Genomic DNA, 22,026 nt, shown 5'->3' on the forward strand with positions numbered 1-22,026 from the left:
TCTAGAAAGAGAATTTTCAGCCCCTGTTTTGAATTCTTTGCTATGGTCCACATAAGTTTTCTTTCGATTCTTAAAAACAGTTAAATTAAGCCTGTGGTCATCCTTCAAAGTGGATACTCTAAAATGACCAGATCCAAATTTTCTTTTTATCGAGCGTTCGACTTTGAAATTTTCACCAATTCGCTTCACTCCAGAAAGAGACGCTTTCACATTTTTTTTTTTTTTTTTTTTTTTCTTAAAAATATCAAAAATCTGCTTGTAAGTCCTTTTGGACTGCCTTAATCCTGTAATTCGGTTTTTTATATCCTCGCCAAAATGTGGTCTTACCATTTTTAGGATTAATTTTTCCACTTATTATTATATGCTATAAGAATAATGATCTGCAAAATAGAAATTTTCAGTTAAAATTAACAAAAACTCATGGAAACATATTGAAAAATCGATTTCTTCCTTCTTTCACTCTTAGCCCATTTTATTCTTTTGTTTTTTTTGCTGGTGAGTGTATATATTGATATTTAATGGTTATGATAACGTGTGTAAAAAATTTAATGCACTGTTCACGAGATTTAAACAGATCGCAAAACATTGACGGGAACAATACCTTCTTGTTTAATAGGTTCTGTTCAGCTGGTTCTTGGTTTATCTGTTTGGACCATTGAACCTGGAATAAATATCTCCAATGTCTCAGAAGAAAAAAAAAACAACACAGAAATCGTCGATAAAATAATATTTACATAACTTTATTGTTATATCGGCGTTTCTATGCATAAAGGAAATTACACCGATTCTCACTATATATATAGTGCCAGTAATGTCTACACCGGTGAGTAGGAGCGACAGTACTCCACTGCCTAGCTGAGCGCTAATCAGTTATACCCGTATTGTACCTGTGATGTTAATACACTTCGTTTGCTAAACCAACCTCGATTTGATTTTCTTCTTTTACTATTGTGTTACGACACGACATTTATTTTGGTAGGTCCTTTCTTCTCGAAGTTTTAAGCACCATTTTTATGTACATTTCCAGTTCGTTGGCTTCAACCCGGCTCCTAATTATCCAGAAAAACCCAACTTCTTGTAAACCCCAAAAACCCAACTCTTCTAACTCAATCTACACGTCTCATTCTAAGATCCACGTCATCTTAATGACTTCTACGTCAGACTACATCAGTTCTAAAACCCATTTTGTTTATACTTTTTCTTTAAACATTATCTTTGTAGTTTATATATATGTAAATATTTATTTCAACTAGAATTTAATTTCAAACAATCAATTTACCATAGGCTAGCAAGGTTATCTGATATCGCCCGGCTTGCTTATGCAGCAACAATCTAATAGTTGTTGAAGCAATGAAAAAACATTAGGTAATGAAACATGTTAGTATTTGAATATTGAACTTCTTAGATACCAGAAAGCCTCATACTCTAGTTTCCTCCCTATGATTGCTAGACTTTGGAATTTTCACTCGGTTTCCTACTTCTCTGACTGTACCAACATGCAGGAGTATAAATGTAATGTGAACAAACATCTTGCTTATCTACTCTCACGGTACCCTGTAGATACGATCCCAAATAATAGCCCCTTTTGCCTATGTGGCACTATGCATTGTTTTGGAATGAACCAGAATAAAAAGAAAACAGAACGAAATTTAAATGTCTTACCTGAAGTGAGGAAAATCTTCATGGAAGCTGAATTAAGCAAATAAATTCGGAGAATTTTGAAATCTAATATAAGGACTTATGTGGATGAGGGATTTTTGACAGTTGACGATTTCTTCAAATGAGATAATTGAAGTTTTGAAGGAGGAAGATGAAGGACAAAATAAAGAAGTATTTTTACTAGTGCCTTGCTGACGATGCTTCCGTTCAAACTCGAAAGACAAATGATACCCAGATTAGGGGCAGTTGTGTGTGTAATTATATGGCAAGGGTTATGCAATCCCCACCCACACCTCTCCTGAATCGGCACTGTTTGAGTCCAGTGGCAAGGAGAAGTCCAGGACGACTTGAAATAATGCCGAGGTAAGCGGAGAGCACATATAGCACCTGGAAGTCCCAAATGGGCACCCATATCTTACTAGCCAGGCTTATCGTTGCTTAACATCGGTGATCTGACAGGAACCGGGATATCAAATGTGATTATGCTTTGCTAGCGTTTGTAAAATAAAATAAATGTTGATTCTATTTTAAAAAAAAACATATTTGTTTGTTTTTCAATCTAAGTTATCGTGATTTAATGCAATTGTCCGTATTTCTCTTGCTCTTGGTTCACCGGGTATATTCAACAGTAATTTTTTTTCATGAGTCTGCTTGCGTCTATAATCACTGGAATTCTTAAAGAAAACTCCTATGAATTTTAAAATGATGGGTTAGGCCGTTGTTAAATTTGTAGATTAGACAAGTGTAACAACTAGCCTCATAAAACTATCGATTTTGATTGTGTGATTTCAGATGATTTATAAAACTATTTTTTGACAAAAAGAACCCATTTCATACAGTACACTCCACACTATATTTACATATTTTACATACTGATTTCTTAAAACAGCATGGTCTACATGCCGTTCATACATGATGATTGCAACGTCTTGTCAGACGAGTGCCACTCCCTCAGACATTTAAAATCCATGAGCCCAGATGCCTGAGGGAGTATCTATACAAATATGATGTTACAGAGTCTTAGCTTTGTACGACAGCTAAGTCTCTCTCTCGGTTCAAAATGTTGAGATCTAGCAACAAGCAAGAGCAAGATAGCCAGCAACAAATTAAACTGCAGACCAGCTTAATGCGAGTAATGGTCTTCCGCTTTATGGTTTTTTAAATCAGAGATTTGCTTCTCCTAGAAAGGTTGCCTTCACCACGGCTTATGGGAGCCCTCTCCACCCCAATACACACACACACACACACACACACACACACACACACACACACACACACACACACACACAAATATACACGGTGCTAGTTGGCCGTTGACCCAGAAAAAGAGTTCATTCGCCCTTTGGAAGGTCTTGTTTTTAATCCTTCAGGGAGACTAGCCGCCCTCCTCACAAAGCAAGTCTGGTGGGGGAACCAGTTTAGTCGCCGGTGACCCGACCATGAGGCAGGTAGTACTGGGTTACATGGTACCAGTAGCACATGACATGACCTGACATACATATGTACATACATACATATATATTATATTTAACTTTGAGCCCTTTTTGACCCCGTAACATTTATTGTTTTGGGCTCACATCAAGTTATTAAGTTAGATCCATGTGTAAGGAACCTATATCTAAAATTTCAAGTGCGTAGACCCAAAATTGTCAGAGGAGTTTGGTAGAGTCTCAAAGGTCAAATTGTTGAACTTTGAGCCCTTAACAGCCAAATTTCTGGCCGAAAACCGATCAACTCGATTTTCCAAAATCTCAGTGCCCGGAATATTAAATTTCGATCTGTAGACTTAAAATTGACAGAGTTATTGCGTAGGGAAATGTACACAGACACACACACAAACACACACACACACATAAACACACAGACACGTTCACTTTATATAGATAGATAGATTATTTAATATGTCCACGTAAAATCTTATAAGTAGATATAATATTGTATGTATAGATTTTTAGTTTTTACATCAACCGTTCACAATACACGAGTAGAGCTAGGTAAAAATTCTGCATGCATATTCTATACAAATGGGTTTTATCGTCCATTTCTTTCATGAATGACCAATTTGAAAACGCATTTCTTCAATTCCTACAATCAGAAAAGATAAAGAGGATTTGCCAAAGACAAGAAAATTCTGTTTTATTTCAAAGATTTTCTCACTATTTGTTTCCGTACCCAAATTTAAGAACATATCGATCACAAATAATCAACTTCGAAATTTATATGAGCTTGTCTGACATGAACTACAAACGAGCGATTAGAATATATTTAATGAAAAACATTGTAGCTGTACATTAGTGGTTGTTCGGGATGCAACTAAATGCGTATTGTGTTCTGCATTTAAAAGGTTTAATAAATGTGATAAAATGCCCGGTTGCCGCTCGTAGCAAATAATAATAGCTAAAAGAATTGTATTAAACCTATGATTTTGTATAGCATGTAAGATCCGATTAAACATCCAATGTAGCAGCAAATCCTGGGAGCATCAACATGAAAAAACAGTTGGAAATGACTTATATACCATATATTACGACCATGTAATACATACAGCAACCTACCTTGAAAAAACTGCTGTCAAACCTTACATAGTTATATGGAATAAGTAAGAGAGGATTGACACCCTTGGTTGAAGTGAGTGTCCCTAATGATAGAGGCCTGAACAGAGCTGAAAGGGAGAAACTGACCAAATATCAAGGTCTCATGTATGATATGAAAAGAAACTGGAATCTTAGGGAGATATCAATCATACCAGTTATTATAGATGCCACAGATGAAGAAGAACCTGAAGTCTTACCTAACTAATATTCCTGGTGAACCAAGTGCAAAAGAGGTCCAGACAATTGCACTTAAGGGAACAGCGAGGATACTAAAAAGAGCTCTCGGTTGGTTTCAATAAAAAGCAAAGCAATGTTGGCAGCTGGCTTTGCTGCCCTATACCCTGTATTACAATCTTCAAAGGAAAAAAATTATTTAAAAAAAAAACAGCAAAAAAAAGGAAAGAAAAATGGCGGTCGCACCTGATTGCGGTCTTGTGAATTAACGTGAAATCTCATTACTCATATTCAAATAAGATGGTGCCACCTTGATTAAAGAGCTTGTTTTCAGAAAAGTAGGTAGTTTGGAGTTGAGAGTTTGGATCACAGTGTGAAAACTGTGTACATTCTTCTCAAACACTAACAATCTCTTTAAATTACAGAATTGTTACAAAGTTATTTTTATATATTTATTAATAGCAACTAATTAATCAATATTAAATAAGATACATATTATATACGTTTGAAGCAAAAATGACGCATTGTTACAAAATAAACAGATATTTATTTTGTTTGAAATTTATGTTAAAGTTCATAAATATATATCGAAGGAAACCTTCATCTCAGTATGTCTTTTTTTCTTCAGTATGCTTTTTTTTCATACTGAAGATGAAGGTTTCCTTCGAAATATATTTATGGACTTTAACGTAAATTTCCAACAAAATAAATATCTGTTTATTTTGTTACACTGCGTTGTTTTGGCTTCAAACGTATATAATACGTATCTTATTTAATTCAAATTCAGCCAGCGCTTCTACGGAACAAAGTCTTAACGTAATTAATCAATAATATAATCTTCCTTGTTGTTTATGAATTCTTCCCAACATTCAACAAGATTTCCGATATCTCGTTGATAGAAATCAAATGCAAAAAAAAAAAAAAAAAAAAATCAAAAGTGTGTGGAAAATGTTAATATTTTAAAAATTCATATTCGATTTTGATGAACTAAAAATAAACGGAAGCTTACTAAAATAAAAACGAAACAAATAGATTATAAAATGATTTCAAGATAGAATCGTCGAAAAATTATTCGAAACTTTGGAAACAAAATTTGTTAAAAATCGGTGAGAATATTAACATATTTATGAATTTGAACTAGTGTAACAGAGCGCGGACGCACGTATGGTGACTATATGTAAATGACCAAGCTGTGTGCGAAATGACGTCACAGCATAGAAGAAAAAAAAGAATATAAAAAGAAAAACGTGCGCACATACTCGAGATGAAGTCAGAGAAGGAAGTGGTATTAGAAAGATATTCGAGATCACGTCGAAGAAAGAAAGATAGACGTATTATGCATGGTGGCTGTGAGAGACAGGAAAATACCTGTAAATAAATGTCTGTTGTTTTACTGAGGAAAAAAGGAATCAAGTTATTCCTTTCTTTTGTTCCTTGCTATGGAGTCTTCAACGTGTTGGATCTCTACATACTAAAACGTGTGCAAAACGTTGGTAACGTTACACTAGTTCAAAAGAAACTAATGTTTCTGATGTTCAGTTAATCATTCCGTTAATTTGGAAAATATCTATAATATAGATCTCACCTGTCTGTTTAAATGTATGTATGTAACCCTTCGGACGAGAAATATAGAAAATATAGAAAAATTGGCCCAAAACATTAATTCTTTCACCCTCAGTTGGACACTTTTCTACACGGAGAGGTCGATTTTTTGCCGGTATTTTCGAAAGTCGGTCCCTCTTCTCGATTGACTAGCCTTAATTTAAACCTTCGCCACTTCCGGTGTGGTGATGGACTCAACGTCAAATACGTCACGTTTTTTATTTTATTTTTTTTTGCATGTTCTTTTCCTCCTTCGCAGTACGGGTTCGAGCCTGCCTGCCTACTACCACTTTGTTTTTCTTTTGTTGTTTTGCTCAACACACACCCCAAATACCCGGCAACGCCGGGTAATGCCAGGCAACGCCGGGCAACGCCGGGCACCCAGGCTAGTAAAGTAAATAATAAAAAAATAAATAATATTATACGATTCTGATCGTGATACTGGTTCAGCATTAGATGACCTTTAAAAGATTTGACTTGCCATTGAACAAACCATCCTGAACTCTTGCACTAATCATGGTTAAGTGTGGTATTACTGGGCCGTGGTGAAGATCTGTACTCACAAATTACTCATCTAAAAAAATATCTTCTTTTACTTTTAACACAGAAAATTTCCACATGTCCATTTCGGAATATTTTTAAGTAGTAAAACCTACTTAAAACGAAGAATATTTACTTTATGAATAACAAACTTGGCACAAGTTTACATCTCGTGCAGAGCAAGACACTTATCGTTATTATGTTTGTTCCATGTCATCTATATGGAGATTTATAAAAAAATCACATCTTAAAACACCTTTACTTACTTTTACGTTCATTAAAAGTACAAAATGGCATATGTTTATTCCTGAAGTAGTTCCAGAATTTACTTATTTATTTGCGAAGACGGTAGTAGGATCTAAGAGTCGTGTAGTGTGATATATAGCTCGAGAAGATGGGCCATTATAACTTGAGTTATGCCATGCCGAAAGAGCATGTCTTGTTAAATTATAATTTTACTTTATAGCAAATAGATTCAAACTGTAGTATCTGTTCTAATACTATACTGCATCTTTTCTGTCCTCAGTCAGTATAGGAGGATCTGTTTGGAGTGAGGCAATTTTTAATTGTTTGCATCAATTCAGAGTGCCCCTTTTTTGTATGGCTGGTTTTGTCCAAATAAAAACCAGACCTTGTGAGGAGGCAAGTAAATATTGCTTTCAAGATCTCTTTTAATGTTGTGGCTAAATGAGACATTAGTTATGGAATCATTTCGAATTGGTTTCCTAATACTGGGATATTATGGAGAGAGATTACTATTATTATTGTTGTTGTTGTTGTTGTTATTATTATTATTAATATTATTATTATTATTATTATTATTATTATTATTATTACTACTACTACTACTACTACTACTACGGTTATTCACTAGGAGTTCTCACACAGGTCATCATCAAGGATTACTCTCTTATAATAACCAGTGGTGCTCTCTGCCATATTTCCCATACTTTCTGCCTTTTGATAATCGTTTCAAATGATTTTGCATTATCGCAACAGACGTTTCCAATTGATTGTTTTCCTGTGAACAACCACCGGTCTTCACTGGAATCTGGATGGCAATAATCTCTTCAAAGTCCCAGTACTCCTTGCACTCATCTTGTGGTGGTCTGGGTAATACGCTAATCCTCGGTCCTCCCATTCGCCTTGATCCTTCATGGCTATTTTTTGTCGTATTAGCCGAAGCTGATACTTTTTCTTTTTTTTTTTTTTACTTCTGTTGCAGTTTCAATATGCTTGGTTAGGGGATGTAGTTTATATGGGTTATTACTAGGGCTATGACAACAGCATATTCTTTTCCTTGTTTTGATTCGCAGGTATATATCCATTGATATCTTATATGTTTTTATGTAGAGTGATGTGGTTCTCTGTTAATTAATTGTGTCTAACTGTGTCAGATATATACTCGACAGCCAAAACAATGAAAAGAATATACTGTTGTCCTGCTTATTACTATTACTCACTCGGAGTTTTCACACACACCATCATGAAAAAATATTATTGAGAACAACCTTGGGTGTTTCCTGGAGTCTGAGTGACAACAAGTCTCGCCAGATTTCCAGTACCCACCAGCTCTTTCGATAACCTTTGCAAATTAGTTTGCATTATTGCAGTAGACGTTTACCATTTATATTATTATTATTATTATTTTATTTTTTTTTTATTATCAATATTATTATTATTATTATTATTATTATTAATAATAATTGTATTATTATTATTGGCTTACACGGAGCTTTCACACAAGTCATCAAAGATCTCTCCTTGAAAACAGCTATTATTATTATTATTATTATTATTATTTCATAGTAGTCTGAACTTTTGAGTGTTTTTAGTTGGATTTTTATTAATTGAAACCAGGCCATTTTGCGCTCAGGCCTTAGTCATCATTTATCTCTCAAAGATCGTTACCGTTTGAGCTACTGATAGATGGATATGAAAGGTTAAAAATTAAGTGACTTTCTCATATGAATATTTCGTTTTGCACACGTGCAAAGATGACAGCAGGAGTAATGTTTGATTCAACTTACCCTAACACAGCCAACTGTTTTGTTCCAATTTTGACCCTTTATCAGCAACTTTTGGCGGCTAAAAACACAAATCGAAACTGTGCCACAAGTTCAAATACTCTATATATCAAATTTCAACTCTGTAACCCAAATATATAAAGAGGAGTTCGGTAGAGACTTTTCTCACATACATGACAAGGCCACTTATATATATATATATATATATATATATATAGTCATCCACATACAGTACTGTTTCGCTGTTTCACAGCTCATCAGTGCGGCTAGACAGGCAACTACCTCAAGCCAGGATTGAAACCCGACCGTTTATACGGCAGTCAAGGCTTCTAACCATTACGCTATTGGCGGCTGCTTGAACGAGTGGTGAGTTTAACGATGTTTTGATATCGTCCGAAATACCTCCGCTCGATTTGTTTACACAAAGAGCGTCGCTTATATGCTAATGGTAATTCGTTTTTCACTTCTCAATATGCTCAACTCAAGTACAGTACTGTTTCGCTGTTTCACAGCTCATCAGTGCGGCTAGACAGGCAACTACCTCAAGCCAGGATTGAAACCCGACCGTTTATACGGCAGTCAAGGCTTCTAACCATTACGCTATTGGCGGCTGCTTGAACGAGTGGTGAGTTTAACGATGTTTTGATATCGTCCGAAATACCTCCGCTCGATTTGTTTACACAAAGAGCGTCGCTTATATGCTAATGGTAATTCGTTTTTCACTTCTCAATATGCTCAACTCAAGGTGAGGAGCATTATAGTCATCCACATACAGTACTGTTTCGCTGTTTCACAGCTCATCAGTGCGGCTAGACAGGCAACTACCTCAAGCCAGGATTGAAACCCGACCGTTTATACGGCAGTCAAGGCTTCTAACCATTACGCTATTGGCGGCTGCTTGAACGAGTGGTGAGTTTAACGATGTTTTGATATCGTCCGAAATACCTCCGCTCGATTTGTTTACACAAAGTTTTTTTCGGAATTGTTCCTAGTGCTCCTACTATAATAGGTATTATTTTGATTGTCTTCGTCATCAAAATCCCTTTCAGCTCTCTGGCTAGCCCTTTGTATTTACTCCATTTCTTCTTTTCTTTGTGGTCAGTTGGGACAGCAAAGTCTACGATTATTATTATTATTATTGGCTCACAAAGAGTTTTCACACAGGTCATCAAAGATCTCTCCTTGATAGCAATCTGTGGTGGCCCCTAGAAGCGGAGTGAAAACAAGTCTCCCCAGGTTTCTCGTACTCTCCACCTCTCTCGATAACATTTGCAAATGAGTTTGCATTGTCGCAATAGCCGCTTACCATTGATTATTCACTAGTAGCGGGCATTAGTCTTCACTGGAATTTGAGTGGCAATAAGCCTTCCCAAGGTCCCAGTTCTCTTCGTACTTGTCCACCAGGGGTCTGGTCAGTGCTCTCTCTCTCCTCGGTCTTTCTTTCATCCTTGACTACTCAGTCTTTTTTGTGGTGTGATGTAGTAATGGGGGATAGGGTGGCATTCGAGAACTTATAGATATGCCGCTTCAACATTCTTGGTTCCATGTAGTGCGTCATGTATTATTATTATTATTATTATTATTATTATTATTATTATTACGACTACTACTACTACTACTACTACTACTACTATGTTTTCAGGGCAAGAACAAATCAATTTAATTCTGATGATGTTTTGTTTTGTTTAGTTTTCGACACGGTTCTATTCATATTTCTCTCCCTTTAAGAAGAAAGAAAATTGTCTTTCAAGTGTTAATTCTATCAACTTTCCAAATAGGTTTTCATCTGCCACTTACGCATGGAGAAATCTCATTTTGAAACTTTGATTATTTCCCAAAAGAAAAAAAAAAGCAGAAAAGATTCAAAGTGAAAATAAATGGATAATTTATTTGATACATTCATTTTTTTTTTTTCGAAAATGAGAAAAAAATACCTTTTTATGCTAAGTATTCAGTTGGTATCTAATTTCCTTTCGCCTTTTTTATTATTACTATTGGAATCTATTCTGTTTCCAAATTTTAGAATCCATAGTTTTTTTTGGGGTTCTTTTTATAGAATTCTATTTTGGAATCATTTTGTAATCTTATTTTTTATTTGAATTAATATCTGTTTATTTTCAACTCATTAAAGCGGAATATTAGGTTCAGAAAAACAAACATTTTCCTCACCTGGTTCTTTGTCTTTATTTTCTTTTACGATAGCTGGCATCCTGGCGTTGCCTGGTTGTACAATACGCTTAAACATGATATTTTAATTTATCTAGATTGCATAGCATTATTATAGAATCGATCCTCTATTGAATATTATATATTACGAGGAATAATTTGCCTGCTGGAATAATTCGCAAAAACAAAACAAAAATAATAATGATAATGTCGTTCATCAAATTCCGTCAGTGTTTGTTTACAATATCACGTCAGCTGATATTTGGGCTTGACGATTGTAAAAATAGTGTTTCTTTTCATATAGATAAAAAAAGACTTTTGCAGGGGAATATTTTATGTTAGACCTGCCAAGATTACACCGGTGTAACATAAAATATCCCGCTGTAAAAATCCTTTTTATTCATTTTAAAGATCGGATATTTTCTGCTTTCGATACTTATGGGAGGAATTTCTGTACAAAACATATCTAAGAATACTGCCAGAAATATAAATTACCTGAAAGTTGCAAAAGATAGACTCAATTCTTTTTGGAATCTATGCGGAAGGAACTCACACGCACACAAATTGATTTTAATATAATAATAGAGATATTTTGTTAACCAAGAAAAAACTTTGCTTAACGTTGGGAAGAAAGTATAAGTAACTATTGTAGTGTGCTTACCTTACAAATAATAATGGACTCTTCCACTAAAGACCGGGATAATATATTTCTCAGCATTTTTTCACAAAGTTATGCACGAGTCGTGCACACGTGACAGTCGGAGTGACGTATAATCATACTCTTTATTTTTTTGTAATTACTTTTCTGTCCAATATATTTGTTTCCACTAAATATCGAGTTAGATCTTTCTTCCGGACCCTTGCAGGACCAAAACAGTAACGACGGAGAATACACTCTTGATTAATTAGTTAGTCTTTTTTTTTATTAAACTTACTAAATGTAAATTACAAAACAGAATTGAAGTAGTTGCTAAACTTAAAATAAAAGAAAAACGTGTGTGCATGCCTGTATGTGAACGATATCGATAGTAGACTTAGAAACTACTCGTTAGATCTCAAGTAAATTTTGCATGCAATAAGGTTACAAGCCAGATCATATCCCTTATAAGTTTAAAGTTGCTTCCAATCATATTCTGTATCTTTCCTCTTCTCTTTATTCTCTTTCTTTCTTCCTTTGTTTCTATTTCTCCTGTATTTCGTATTTCTTTTCTTCTCATTTTTTAATCTTTTCTTCTTTTTTCGTTTTATATCTTCTTGCTTTTCTTGGAGTTCATGTTTTCCTCAACGAAATGTAACTCTCCAATACCTGCAGCACGCATGCAGCCCCAGACCATGCTTAAGGCTATCAGAACCAAACGAAGAAACTAAATTTCGTCTCATCAGACCAAAGAACATGGTTCCAGTAATCTATGGCCTTTGTTAGCATGTCTTCAGCAAACTGCTTGCGAGCTTTCTTGTGTATTGCCTTCAGAAGAAGCTTCCTCCTGGTATGACAGCTATGCATACCAATTTGAGAAATACAAAGGTAAGTGTGTCATGACTACAGTCAAGCATGGTGGTAAGAATGTCATAGTCTGGGGCTGCATGAATGCTGCAGGTATTGGAGATTTACATTTCATTGAGGGAAACATGAACTCCAACATGTACTGTCAAATACTGCAGCAGAGCATGATCCTCACCCTCCAGAAACTGGGCTGCAGAGCAGTGTTCCAGCATGACAATGACCCAAAACACACATCCAAGACAACCACTGATTTACTGAAGAGGTGGAGGGTAAAGGTGATGGACTAGCCAAGCATGTCTGTAGACTTGAACCCAATAGAACATCTTTGGGGCTTCCTCAAGCAGAAGGTGAAGGTGCGCAAAGTCTCAAATATTCGCCAGCTCTGCGACGTCGTAATTGAAGAGAGGAAGAGCATTCCAGTGGCTACATGTGAAGTTCTGGTAAATTCCATCCCCAGGAGAATAAAGATAGTTTTGGATAATGATGGTGGCCACATAAAATATTGAGAGTTGACATATTGACAACTTTTCGTTAGGGGTGTACTCACTTTTGTTGCCAGGGATTTAGTTTTTAATGGCTATATTTTGAGTTATTTTAAGAGGAAAATAAAATAATTCTGTTATATATGCTGCAGGCAGACTACTTTTCATTGTGTCCAAAAATAATTTTTTCAGTGTTTTCCCATGAAGAGGTATACTCAAATATTTGAAGAAATGTGAACGGTGTACTCACTTTTGTGATACACTGTATATTCATATTGATTTTAAAATTTTACAGAAAGTTAGAAAAACATCGGTACCGTCGGTTTCAAATCCGAAACACGGGGGCGAGTTTATATTCGAAAAATATCGAGGCTGAAGATAGTTCGATATTTTTTGAGAGGCTAGAGAGAATTTGATATTTTTTATCATAAACTGGTCTCCGTATATCAGATATGAAATTGACATTACTAATGTTTTCTGACCTTGTGTAAACTTTATATATATATATATATATATATATATATATATATATATATATATATATATATATATATATATATATATATAAATATAACACGGAAATTACATAATTGCCGATGCAATAATTTACTTCAACCTCATGGTATTTTCAAGCATCTAAACTAGACAATTACATTTTTGATACTGAAATAAAGAAGAAAAATCCCTCCCATACTAACTTAATTCCCATCCTCTCTATAAAATGTATTAAGTGGATTGCTACTACCACCCCCTCTGGTTTTTGACGGTCGGAGCCCGATTCTTTTTCTTTCTTTATTTCAGTATCAAAAATGTAATTGTCTAGTTTAGATGCTTGAAAATACCATAAGGTTGAAATAAATTATTGCATCGACAATTATGTAATTTCCGTGTTATATTTGTATGTTATTGCTCTGTTTACCACATTGAGCTCTCATACCCGGATTTCCTCCTGGAATTATTCCATTATAACACTATATATATATATATATATATATATATATATATATATATATATATATATATATATATAACTACTTCATTTATTCACATAAATTCAATATACGAAAGTATAGATTTATGCGCAAACTTTAAGTATTTACTTCAAAAGTGCTCAATACGTAGGTAGAGCTAGTTAGTAATTTATAAAATATATATGGCGATTAAGCTACACTGAATATTCTGCGTTTCATCCAACTATAGGATTCGTCAGGCTATGCGCCTGACGAATCCTATAGTTGGATGAAACGCAGAATATTCAGTGTAGCTTAATCGCCATATATATTTTATAAATTACTATATATATATATATATATATATATATATATATATATATATATACCAGGTTAAAGGTATTAAAGAGTGATAACTAATGAATTTAATGAGGATTCAGCACATCAAATTCATATATTTTTATTCTCGCTCTCTCTCTCTTTCTCTCTCCCTCTCTCTCGAGCAGTCAGCCGATTTCGACGATGACGTGGAGGTCGGTTAGTGTCTGTGCCGAAGGTGCGATGTGAGTCCAATCGGAGCTCTGAAACCCTGTCCGCAGATGTGACACCTGATGGCAGGAAATCCAGGTAGTGGCGCCCGTAGTCGCGCTATTTTTGCTTCCCAAGCAGCAATGCTTTGATCTCTAATGGCATCGGCTGAGCCTGATACGACACTTCTCCAATCTTTCCGATCTTCAGCTTTTCTTCTCCAGTCGTTGAGTTGGTTTGTGCTTTTCAAATATCTCTTGAACACGTCTTTATCCCGCAATTTCGATGCGCCTAGGGGTCGTGTACCTTCTTTGAGCTCACCAAAGAAAACTGCTTTTGGTAGTCTGTTGTCTGACATGCGCATGACATGTCCTGTCCATCTCAGTTGGTTTGTTACCATTATTTATTCAGCACTGGCCATTTTAGCCTTTTCTAGTACTTCAATTTTTTTTTTTATCTTTATTAATATAAACAAATTTACATAATCGCGACAATGGGCATGTTAATCTTTCGGACAAATGGTCGGTTTAAACCAGAAGTATTCGTCATTTCCATTACTCACATCTTTTGATGACTTTTGCAAATTAGTTTACGTTATCGCAACAGCCGTTTACCATTGATTTCTCGTTGTTAGATACCATTGGTCTTCACTGGAAAATTAGTGGCAATAAGCCTCCCTAAGGTCCCAGTCCTTGTTAGTGCTTTCCTTCTTCGGTCTTTCAATCCTCCATGACCCTCCTTGATTAATTGGTGTGGCGCCAATTTATAGTAAAACTACAATTTTATGTGTGTGTGTCGATAGGACGGGGGCCCAGGGCGGGAGGGTTTATTTACAATTCTAGTTTCAGTTTTCATGATTCCATAGTGTGTGTGTGTTTTTTTTGTGTTTTACATCTGTTGCACTTTCTATGTGTCAGACTTGTGCCTGTAACTCATGTGTATTTGTCTCCGCATTCAAGGGTTTTCCTAAATATTTCGACCATTTTCATTAGTGTTATCCGTTGTATCTTCTCATCAACCCCTCTGATTCCAATCTCTCCCATTCTTTTTTCCAAGTTTTTCAGGGTTGTTTCTAGCGCTCCTATTATTATTGTTGTTATCTTGATTTTTTTAATCTTCCATAATCGTTTGATCTGTTAGGCCAGTTTTGTGAATTTGCTCCACTTCTCTGTCTCCTTTATCTTTACTCTGTTGTCTGCGATCTGACAGAATTTTTCCTTCTTGTTAACTATTATGACATCCGGCCTTCTTGCTTGGATTTATTTATATGTTTGTATATCCATGTCCCATAGAATTCTTTGATTTTCGTTTTTAAGTAGAGCTGCTGGCTTGTGCTTGTATAATTTCAATGTATATATGTCTATATGTTCAAGATTCAGCTGTTTGCTAATCCTCAGTGTACTGCCTTCTCCACTTGATCGTGTCTTATCTGATATTATTTTTGGGCTAGTTTCCTGCAATTGCTTATTATGTGGTTTATAGTTTCGTCTCTTTGTCCACAGAGTCTGCATTTGCTGTTTTCTTGTGTATTGTTGATTTTTGCTTTGATGTGGTATGTTCTAATCGCATTATCTTGTGTGTCAGGTATTAGTGATTCAGTTTCTTCATTAAGGTTTTCATTTTTGTAGTCATGTCTAAGTGTTTTTGCTATTCTCATCTTTTGTAATATCTATATATCTTTCGTGTAGATCTCTTCTAATTTTCTTTTCGTCATTTTTACATTGCCTTTCTTTTTTTCTAGTTTGTTCTTTTTTTTCAGTGTCTCTTGCGGCAATAATTATTCTTTTGGTATTCTTCCTTATGTATTTTCTTCTTCTTCTTCTTCTTATCGTTCTTCTTCTTCTGCTTCTTTTATTATTATTATTATTATTATTATTATTATTATTATTATTATTATTATTATTATTATTATTATTATTACGTAAGGAGACCGGAAATAAAATTTAAGAAATCTCCAATATGCTACTGAAAATATCCCTTTTGTGCGCTGCCTCAGATGCTCCCTCTTCTCCAGTTTCGCACTAGCTATGGCCATTTTGATCAAAGAGATGTATGCTGACGGTCGTGTTCAGATCAAATTACAATATCTCTACCTTTCGGCTCGGATGAAAGAGTAACGTTTCCTGTGTTTCCTTCATTCCTGTGCTGAAAGCCCCTGTCATTCCTGGCAAATCGTTAAGATCATCGAGTCTTGAAGATCATGACTCCAGGGCAAGACCTTCTGATAGCATCAGTCGGAAAGGTTGTCTTATCTGACATTCCTCGTAAACCTAGGTATATCAATTGGATAATGATATGTGCAATTTCTAACCCAAAATATGCAAATTATTTAAACAATAACGGGTCATATATAGGTCCTGTGGACTTGAAGAATACTTATTGATTTTCATCACTATATATATATATATATATATATATATATATATATATATATATATATAGTAAGTTATAAAATGTATATGGCGATTAAGCTACACTGAATATTTCGCGTTTCATCCACTCTAAGATTATTCAGGCTTATGCGCATAAACCTGAATAATCCTAGAGTGGATGAAACGCGAAATATTCAGTGTAGCTTAATCGCCATATACATTTTATAACTTACTAATTAGCTCCACCTACGTATTGAGCACATTTGAAGTAAATACTTAAAGTTTACACATAAATCTATACTTTCGTATATAAATTTATCTGAGTAAATTAAGTACACACATATACATATATATATATATATATATATATATATATATATATATATATATATATATAAAACAAATATCTTTTATTCCTGATAGGCTCTAAGACACAGATACAATATTTATCTTTGTAGTTTCATTTATATATATATATATATATATATATATATATATATATATATATATATTAGTGTTGGGACAATTAATCAGAATCAGGAATCGGGAAAGTCGGAGCCTTTTGATGTATCGGTATCGCAATCAGGAAAATTTGAGCCTATTTTCCGATGCCAAAACCGATTCCTCTCACTATCTATTTTATTTAATTTTGTTGTTATAAAACATCTTGTACTGTTTGTAGTAATAATAAAATGGTATAAACTTCCAATAAGATTAAAATCTCTAGACCCCCCCCCCCATCACAAGTGCGTTTTTACGTTTGAGAAAATACATGCACATTTAAGTTGCGTTTTTACAGTACTCGGGGAAAAATAAAAATGTTATAGTTAAGTTGTTAGAGAATTGTAAAGAATCGGAGTCCGATTCGTAATTGTATCGGAATCGAAAATTTAGTATGGAATCAGTAAAAATATTGGAATCGTCCAATCCCTAATATATATATATATATATATATATATATATATATATATATATATATATATATACATGGTGCGTGCGAGAGAGAGAGAGAGAGAGAGAGAGAGAGAGAAATAGCGAGAGAAAAAGATGGATAAACAAAGAGAAGGAAATAGAAAGAGAGGGAGAGAAAGAGTGAGCGAGTGGTAAATTGCAGTAAAACATGCTAATAGATATTAACTGTATTTAGCCTTTGATGTTCAGCTGATGTTCCTGATGACATACGACCTCCCACACTTAAAACAACCTGAAGCACTACGTCTTTATTTCCTTAAACCGAAACACTTTTATTCGCCCGTCGACTTATTATATATATATATATATATATATATATATATATATATATATATATATATATATATATATATATATATACTTCATTTACTGACATAAAATTAATATAAGGGAGTATAAATTTATGCGTAAACTTTAAGTATTTACTTCAAAAGTGCTCAATACGTAGGTAGAGCTAGTTAGTAAGTTATAAAATATATATGGCGATTAAGCTACACTGAATAATACGCGTTTCATCCACTCTAGGACTCTTCAGGCTTATGCGCGAATTTTGTGGTTGTCTTAAGAAAAAAAGTGGATGAAACGCGGAATATTCAGTGTAGCTTAATTGCCATATATATTTTATAACTTACTAGATATATATATATATATATATATATATATTTATGTATATATACATAAAATGCATACTTTAAGGCTTCAGAGTAAATGGATACCCGCTTATAAGAGTACATGCATGGTTAGTCTATTGTGTAATAATGGCTGATATGTAGGTACCGATATCTCGCAAACCTTATATATATATATATATATATATATATATATATATATATATATATATATATATATATATATATATATAACTTTGGTGAGACTTTTTGTATAACTTGTGATGCTTTTTACATGTTGTCCAAGTCTCTGACCCATATAGCAGCGTAGTGATAACGCATGCTTCGTAAACACTTAGCTTTGTTTTTGATGTAATTCCCCGATTTGACCACACACGCTTTTCCAGTTTGCCTAAAGCAGAACTGGCTTTTGCTATTCTGTAATTTATTTCAGCATCAAGCGCGCAATCCTTGCTCAGCATACTACCCAGATATACAAAACTGTCCGTGATATTTAGCTTCTTACCAGCAACCAAGATGTTTTGTTCAACATATGGCATTCCTATAAGAGGGGAATGCATAACATATGTTTTCTTAAGGCTGATAGTAAGTCCGAAAGCTTTACAAGCCACTGATAACTTGTCCATAATCATCTGTGTGTCTGCTTCTGAATGTGAAGCAAGGTCTGCATCATCTGCATATAAAAGTTCAAGAACAAGATTCTGAAAAGTTTGCGTAGAGACATCTAAGGTTAAAAAGTTTACCGTGATATGCGAAACCGAAACTTCACGCCAATGTCGCAATTGTTAAAAGGATGCGCCAGCATCTCAGCGAAATATATGGAAAATAATGTGGGACCAAGTATATTAACTTGTTCGGCCCCGTTTTCAATTTGGATCAGATCGGAGAATACTTAATATTAACTGGAGGACTCTAATGCCTGACACTGTAGTTCTAGAACGATCAAATCATATTAGTATTGAAATGAAAATCATTGAAAATCAGATGCGCTAGACGTGCACTAGTTAAGATGGAGGACAAAAGCCTTCCTAAACAACTGTTTTATGGCGAGATAGATAGGGGTAAAAGACCACAACATAAACCAAAAAAAAGGTTTAAAGATTCTCTGAAAAACAACTTGAAAATACTTGAGATGGATGTCCATAACTAGGAAGCACAAGTGTGGTGGAAAAAAACTATCAGAGAAAGTTGTAATATTTTTGAAGAGCAGCGTGTAGATCTTGTTTTCTTAAAACGTGTTTGAAGAAAGCAGGATGAAAACATAATGTCAGAGAAAATTTCATTCACTTAATCTTCATGTGCCTCAACCGTGTGGTCGAGGATAAGGTCAGGAAAGGCGGCCTTGACCGCGGAGTCCCATGTGGAATCTTTTGTCAAGTTCGACTCAGGAAGGCCAACCTTTCGATATCACAATGACACTTCAAGTCTTGTATTCCCTAGCCTACTTCACAATGACATTGGGTACAAACCTGTCTGAGAACCCAATGCCTCCCCTCATTACAGATCAGTTTGGACAGTCGGTACTTTACATTGTTACTTTTTGGTTGTTTAGCTTTTATATCCAGTGTTTTTAGTCTTTTTACGTTTGGATCCATGTAAATGATTGTTGTGTTTTCAACTAGGATGTTTCTAAATTGGAATGTGGCCAGCCATGTTGTCTTAGTGTTGGAAGAATGCATCTCCAACAATAGAAACACCAATAGCTACATTGGACACACAACCTACACATTGTCCAGACGAATAACCCTACATCTTTCAGATACAAGCTCGATTTGCCAACACCTACACAACATGGCTGCCCACATTCACAATTTAGAAAAATCCTAGTTGAAAACACGAAAATCATTCATATGGATCCAAACATAAAAAGATTTAAAAATACTAGAAGCAATGTATATAAAGGCTAAACAGCCAGAAATTAACGATGTAAATTTTGAAAACAGTAATAACATTTAAAGGTACATGAGTACGTAACTATCCAATATATATATATATATATATATATATATATATATAAACATATATATCTTATTGTTGAGCACTTTCAGTTGAAATAAAAGTCGGTCAATTTAGCTCTAATGCGCAGATCATCCTATAATGATTAGATCACTCTGACAGGCATAAAAAGACATTTAAAAATAAATGTTTAAATTTTAATTGTATTTCTCACGTTTTATGGTGGTTAAATGAATTAGGTTGTTGCTAATGAAGCCAGAGATGGCTTTTGTTGCCGGGTTCGAATCTATCCACCGGTGTTTATCGTGACACCCTGCGCTGATGATTCCTAAAGGATGAAACACTAGTGTCTGTAGGTATTTAATAATTATTATAGCAAATAATTATGTCAGCCCCTTTAAGAAACTCGTTTCTTATCGTTGAGCACTTTCAGTTGAAATAAAAGTCGGTCAATTTAGTTCTTATGCGCAGATCATCATATAATGATTAGATCACTCTGACAGACTCTAGTGTATGTAGGTATTTAATAATTAATATAGTAAATATATATAAATATATATATGTATGTATGGAAGAATTATAAAAATAAGACGATTAAGCAAAAACACCCGTGCTATTTAACATTATCTGTCTGAATGAAAACATGCTGGCCAAATACAGGATATATATATATATATATATATATATATATATATATATATATATATATATATATATTAACTGGTCCCCTTTATGTTGGGCTTGGAACCGATGTTACCAATGTTTTTCTGAACATCTGTACTATTAAATAAATAAATATTAAGCTCTTAGTTTTTCTATGTAATCAAGCACTTTGTTGGAATTCTTTCCCCCCAAAACAAATATATATATATATATATATATATATATATATATATATATATATATATATATATATTTGTAAATATATATATATATATATGTGTTATTATATATATGTTATTATACACATATGTGAATATATATATATATTTGTAAATATATATATATATATGTTATTATACACATATGTGAATATATATATATATAAAATAAAATAAAAATTACAATTTTTTCTCTCTTCTTCTTCATTCATTTTTTTCTCTCATCTTCTTCACTCATTTTTCTTAATTACATCTTGCCTCAGCAGCCAAGTCTAACACATATCTTATTTTTCTTTTAATAATATTATTGTAATACTTTCCCCCTTTTTCTGGTACATATTTGTGAATTATTCCACGGATTTAGGCCTTTTGGATTATTTTGGACCATCTTCCAATTACGCGATTACCTTTGATTTTACGTGTGCGAATGGAAATTTTACAAACTTTCTTGGATTTGCATTTTTGGATTTTACAGTCATTGGATACTTAACCTTTTACCAGGCTATACATTCACGTAAAATCACTTTTTCTTCACCCTCTGCTTCACTTTTTGTTATTAAGTAAGATCTTTGACTTACTTGTAACTTCATCAAATACTTTTGCAAGCAAAATCCGATCCCGCATTTTTCTTAATCCTACCCTCTGATGAGAAGGAAAGTATTTTTTCGAAACTCCGCGGATTAAGGTCTATACACTTATTCAGTGTTTCCTTTTCAAATTAAATTTGCTTAAATCTTTTTTCAAAGTGTTTCTTAACATGTTTTATTAACTATTTGCTCTCATATATATATATATATAATGAAAAACATTGGAATACATTTTATTTTATCTTAGAGCCTGTAAATGTGCATACATAACTGGCTAATAAGAATGAAATAGCGAATTTTTATATGCCACGCTTTTTAGGTTTATAATCAATAATCCAACTGACTTATTTTTATATGTTATATACATTGATTCATTAATTCCGTTTACCTTCCTTCGGATAGA

The sequence above is a fragment of the Euprymna scolopes genome, chromosome 13, assembly GCF_053919585.1.
Source record: "Euprymna scolopes isolate OS-2025 chromosome 13, ASM5391958v1, whole genome shotgun sequence".
NCBI lineage: Eukaryota > Metazoa > Mollusca > Cephalopoda > Sepiida > Sepiolidae > Euprymna > Euprymna scolopes.